Here is a 4,907-nt window from a genome sequence, read left to right as displayed (position 1 = left end):
TTTCAGATTTATGAAAAAAATTATAAAATTATAGTTGTTGCTGTTTTATCTTGTGGAGCATTCACTATTAATCCTCAAGTTTTTTCTTTTTCAAATATGCAGAATCGTGTGCATTTGGTCATTTGCTATTTTGTCTCTCCAAACATTTTTCAACAGAACTGCCAAAAGAGAATTAGATCTTTAAATCATATAAGCAATATTGCTTCAAGCTAAGAATTGAGCACTTCAGCAAAGACCAATTTTATCTGAATTGGCTCATTAAATCTTTTCATTTCTTTTGAACATCTGGAAAAAAAAAAACTGATGCTATACAAGTGTGTTAAACTAAAATGAGCTCATCAAAAGTGCTATTTATTAGAACCTTGTCTATTGGAAAAGAACAAAACCACACATCTAAAGAGACTTCAAAATTAGGCCAATATAGCAAAAACGTTCTAATTAACTTCTGATTTCTAGAAAAGACCAGCTTCTTGACAGAAAAGAGAAGATACAACATAGGAAACAAGGAGAAAAAGGAAACGAAGCAGAGCATAGATTAGGAGTGATAATGTCAAGGATTTGAATGGGCACAGTGTTCTCTTGTTAGCTTCTGTCTGGGCTCCTTGCCACCTTCAAATCTCAGCACCAATTAGTAGTTCTTCAGAAAGGCCTCCCCCACTTTCTATTACATCCCTGTAGTTACTTGACTACAGTTGTACAACCTTTGTTTCTTTGTGGTCTAGATCCTTCACTAGAACGTGAGCTCCATAAAGTCATTCTATATCCTGTTACCAAGTACAGTGCTTGCCACACAGAGAATTCAGTATGTATTGTATACACGGATCAGTGCCTTTGGGCTGTAGGCTGACTGCACAGAAAAGAACTGTAACACTTTTCTCTTCATTTTGGTTGCAGGCAGCCTTCCATGTCGTTCAATAGTTCTAGAAAGCCTGTAGTGTAAAATGTACAATGCTGCCTAAGGGCAATGTGAAATTGTTACTACACTTGTGACAAATGGCCCTTAACACGACTAAAAGCACGCAATACTGTGGTTATTTATGTTTTTTAATTAGCCTTTAAACTATGTGAGTAAATTGAGTATCGTTTTCCTCAGTTGAATCTTTTCCACTGGCTAAGGACCAAGTATGGCAAGCAATAAAAAGTTCTATCATGAAGAAACCGAGTCACACTTTAGAGTTCTGCGAGAGGCCTCGGAGTTTGCTTGAGATGGAAGATCTCACTTTTTACTACAGAATTCTCTTACAACTGATTAATATAATCTCACTACTGCCCTTGCTTCCCATCTGACGCTTGTTTTGATAAACCGTAGGTAGGAAGAAGAAAGTAGTGCCGCTCTTTAATCCTATTCTTTTGTGCCAGTGCTTCCTAGAGCCAATGCCAAGCTAGACATCTCCTTGGTGCTCATTGGGCAAAAGACAGGGTGGAACCTGGCCACAGTCCCATTAAAAAGCTGCATCTTGTGAGTTTGGTTAATTAGTGAAAAGCTACATTTCATGTAGTTTTTTCAACTCCTCTGCGTTTAGTAGTCATGATTAAACCAGCCCTGCCACTGCTGCTACAATAAAGTGTAGCACCCACTGTCCACCCACAAAGTGGCAAAGTATAATTATCAAGAATTCCCCAAGAGGGCGTTGGAGCGCTGTGGAGGAGCGGCCGACCTGCAAAGTCGCGTGGTGCCTCCGTCTCGTGGAAAAACTCTCCGGCGCCCAACTTGTATAGGAAGTAAAGAAAGCCGAATATTTCTCTTCCCCTTCGGGACCCAAGACGGCCTCTGGCTCCAAGGTCAACCGTCTGGGCATACGGCCTGTGCCTCCGACATTCGATGAGGCCACTTCTGCGTTCTCAGCTTCCTGGCCCCCAGGAAGACCGCATTATGGGTATATCGGCTAAGTCTGGGGCACGGCGCGGGCAACGCCAAAAATGAATGCTCAGGTTTGACAGAGGAAACCAACAAGGCACTCTGCACTTATCCCTCCACTCTCCCAAAGGTCTCCTTATGGGGCAGACGGAAAAGAACTCGAGGAACCCACCACCTCCACCAAAGACTCCCGAGCTATCGGTTCCGGTCCGTTATGAATGGGGCCAGTATCCCGGCGTCCTCTCGGCGGACGTTTGGGGGCTGGGGCCTCTCTGGCCGGCGTCCGGCATCTCTATGGTGCCGGCCTAGGGGCGGGGAGAGGGGCGGGGCCGCCGCCTGCGCTGCGGACCTCAACCTGCAGAGCCGAGGGTGGGTGCTGCTGAGCTCCGCGGGGGACCAGGCGGGAGGGGGATGGAGTGGACGCCGCGAACTGCGTCCTGAGGTGGGAGGCCGAAACTCCAGATTCTACATGGGGAGGGCGTGTAGGGGCGGCAAGCGCGTGGGACGCGAGAGCGAGCGGGCTGTGCTGGACCCGTGGGCCGGCACTGTCTGGTGGTACCGGGATCTGCGCGAAGCCCCGGCGTCTCCCTCCGGCTTAGTTGCGCCTTCGAGATTTCTGGAGCACCGTGTCCTCCCCTAGGCTTTGTGCCCCGGCGTTTCCCTGGCCCGCGGCGGCGTGACGGGGGTCTTGCGGGAGTTGCCCATTGCCCTCTTTACGACCACGAGAGCTCTGCACGCCCCGTCTCCCTGGAGGCGTGAATGTTATAAGTGTGACGGGGTCCCTTCTTTGCAAATGCAGTGTTCCGTTGGCGCCAGGCCTTCCTGCCCATTGTTCTTAATGGGCATTTTAAGATTATTGCATCACAGCAGCCTTAGGAAAGAATGCTTTGGGAATTTGCGGAGATTCGAAATGTATTGAGATTCAGAATTGTATGTTTTATTCCTAATAGTGTAGGAATTAAACATTTTGTGTTCAGGCTATAAAAAGTTTCTGAGAAAGTGAGCAGGATTTGTGTTTCTTTCCTTTGCAAATTAGCTGCATTAGATTTGGCATCTGCTTTAGGTATTGTAGCATTAAAAATATGTATGTATGAGGGGCGCCAGGCTGGCTCACTGGGCGGAGCCTGCCACTAGATGTCCGGTTTGATTTGGAGCCCCCCTTGGGTGTAGAGATTATTTAAAGAATTTTAAATTTTAAAAAATTAAATATATGAACTTTTGCAGCACCAGCAGTGAAAAAGACTTATTTATAAAGCAACGCTAAAGGTAGTTACTGGATTTTAGATTGCGTTTACCTCAGGTTTTTGTAAGTATTTGTGTGATGGAAGAGGGAAGCAGGTTACATTGACATTGGGACTGTGTTAGCTCTTTGTTTTGGTAGAAATGTTTGTCTAACATTATTAATAATGCACAGTAGTGTATATTTAAAGTAACTGACTAATTAGTTTTGCGAGTTAAGGAAAGGAAAGATTACTACCATGTATACCTTTTTAAAATTTTTTTTCAAGTTTATTTTTGAGAGAGAGACAACATGAGCAGGGGAGGGGAAGAAAGAGAGGGGACAGAATCCAAAACAGGCTCCGGGCTCTGACCTGTCAGCACAGAGCCCCAGGAGCTATGAGATCTTGACCTGAGCCACCCAGGCGCCCTACTATTTATTATGTATGTATACTTAAAAGGCCCCATAGTTGATAACATTTTACTATAATGGGATGGGGTGTGGCAGTTTGACCACTGTAGAAAGTGGCTGCAAGAAATTTATCATCTAGGTTACTGGCTGTTATGAGATCAGAAGTCATCCTAAACAATATATTTAGTTCATAGGCTGAGGGTTGCTTACCTGCTTACACCTTGTATTAGTATAATGAAATATTTGGTAAATACCTTGTGCACGTGAGATTTTATAGGTGACAGATTTAAAAGAAAATTATAATTTCTACTCTTAAGGGAACTGCCCAATAAAAGTGAATATGTAGAATAAACATAGTTATAGTTTTTGAGGTCCATTCTATTTGTAGGGAAGGGGCAGGAAGTGGAAAAAGGAAGAACAAGGTATGAAGAAAATGAATAGACTTGGGTTTCCTAGTTAGAGACAATAAATAAAAGAAACTACACTCATTAAAGTTCTCTTTTTCAGAAAATTCTCTTTCTCATACTCAGAATCTAATCCAGAGATGTTAAATATTTGCACTAAAAAGTGGGGAAATGTCAGAATTGTGTTTATGGGACCATAAATACACCTTTTTAATTTTTTTAATGTTTATTTTGAGAGAGAGAGAACACGAGTCAGAGAGGGGCAGAGAGAGAGAGACACAGAATTTGAAGCAGGCTCCAGGCTCTGAGCTATCTGCACAGAACCCCACTTGGGGCTCAAAACCACGAACCGTGAGATAGTGACCTGAGCAGAAGTTGGACACTTAACCGACAGAGCCACCCAAGCGCCCCCATATTATACCTTTTTAAAAAAAAAAGCAAACGGGGGCTCCTGGGTGGCTCAGTCATTAAGCATCTGACTTGGGTTCAGGTTATGATCTCACAGTTCATGAGTTTGAGTCCCATATGAACAAGTAATTTTTGTTAAATTTGGCTTATAAGAATTGTATAAAATTTTATTAATGTTTATTTTAATTTAAAAATTTTTAAGTTTATTTTATTTTTGAGAGAGCAATTGGGTGAGGGGTAGAGAGAGGGGAGAGAGCAAATCCCAATCAGGCTCCACACTGTCAGCGCAGAGCCTGATGTGGGGCTTGAGCTCATGAACTGTGAGATCATGACCTGCGCTGAAATCAAGAGTTGGGCATTTAACCAGCTGAGCCACCCAGGCACCCCTATTAATGTTTATTAATGTTATGTATTCTAATATTTTTATTAACACATACTTATAATGTCTTAAAATTATACTTTGAAGAGGCTGACAGGCATCATGGTCTGAGTTGTTTAATGACTTCTGACTAACTTTTCAGAGTGCTTTATTGTTTTGTGATCATAATATTAAGGCATTGAAAATGTTTAGGGAGTCAAAAAAAAGTAATGATTGTATGTAAGCCCA

General features: G+C 43.1%; 1 protein-coding gene across 5 annotated transcripts in view; it reads left to right on the top strand.

The window, feature by feature from the left end:
• Positions 1 to 2,170: 2,170 nt before the first annotated feature.
• The window catches only part of TMEM267 (transmembrane protein 267), a 15,129-nt gene continuing 12,392 nt past the window's right edge, over positions 2,171 to 4,907 (top strand). For 3 of the 5 annotated variants that reach the window (XM_077775010.1, XM_077775011.1, XM_077775012.1), the window contains exon 1: positions 2,171 to 2,227. The gene's annotated coding sequence lies outside the window, so the exon portion shown is untranslated. Of the gene's footprint in view, positions 2,228 to 2,283; positions 2,301 to 4,907 lie in introns of those variants that run through there. The other 2 variants (XM_077775016.1, XM_077775015.1) reach the window with 2 other exon arrangements.

This window comes from Crocuta crocuta, unplaced genomic scaffold, assembly GCF_008692635.1.
Source record: "Crocuta crocuta isolate KB4526 unplaced genomic scaffold, BGI_CrCroc_1.0 scaffold1758, whole genome shotgun sequence".
NCBI lineage: Eukaryota > Metazoa > Chordata > Mammalia > Carnivora > Hyaenidae > Crocuta > Crocuta crocuta.
Note: the sequence above shows the minus strand (reverse complement) of the source record. Positions and strands in the feature narration are given on the sequence as shown.